At 31.5% G+C, this 979-nt stretch overlaps 1 protein-coding gene across 1 annotated transcript in view; it reads right to left on the bottom strand.

The window, feature by feature from the left end:
• Positions 1-979, bottom strand: part of LOTGIDRAFT_176627 (hypothetical protein) — a gene marked incomplete at both ends in the record, with an annotated part of 8,076 nt that overhangs the window by 5,319 nt on the left and 1,778 nt on the right. The gene's annotated exons all lie outside the window — the stretch shown is intronic.

Consider the following 979-nt stretch of genomic DNA (forward strand, 5'->3'; position numbering starts at 1 on the left):
ATGGCTTGCTTTGTTTTGTTAATGTTAAAAATTTAAAGGGGCGAATTTAACTTGCTGCCTTTAAGAGGTTTGACAAATAAAGACAAAATCATAAGATAAAATTTATCTGAATTGATGGAGATACCACGTCTTAGAATAAACATAAAATTTAAATATTTTAAACTTGGCCTTTCAGAGCATATATTCATCAGTAGATATACCTGGTGTCATAAATAACATAACAGGATCCTTATATAATCCGAAAATCCAAAAAACTTAATAAAAATGCAACTATTGAACAACGCTTAATTATGATAAATTTCATATTACATAAACATGAGCAAAAAATGTTTATTTATCACATAACAATCAGTAAACGCATATTATCCTAAAATTCATTGCAATTTTTCTGTATTGGGCCTTTATTTTTATACGCCCACATGTAAGATGGGCGTATATTGTAATCACCCGTCGGTCCGTTCACATTTGGCTCGTGCTCACTCTACAGGCTACAGTTCTTTATGGATTCTTTTGATTTTTATTTTGTGTGTCAATGTCATTATGAAGATGATCCCTATTGATTTTCGTGATGATCGAATAATTTTTCACGGAAATATCGTGTCTGACTTGACGTTTTTCTCTATTAGCTATATTGTGCAACTCGTGCTCACTCTACAGGCTACAATTTTTTACAGATTCTTTTGATTTTTATTTTGTGTGTCAATGTCATTATGAAGATGATCCCTATTGATTTTCGTGATGATCGGATAATTTTTCACCGAAATATCGTGTCTGACTTGACGTTTTACTCTATTAGCTATATTGTGCAACTCGTGCTCACTCTACAGGCTACAATTTTTTACAGATTCTTTTTATTTTTATTTTGTATGTCTATGTCGTTATGAAGATGATCCCTATTGATTTTCATGATGATCTATCGATTTTCATGATGATCAGATAATTTTTCACCGAAATATCTTGTCTGACCAGACGTTTACTC

This window comes from Lottia gigantea (genome assembly GCF_000327385.1).
Source record: "Lottia gigantea unplaced genomic scaffold LOTGIsca_2281, whole genome shotgun sequence".
Lineage (NCBI taxonomy): Eukaryota > Metazoa > Mollusca > Gastropoda > Lottiidae > Lottia > Lottia gigantea.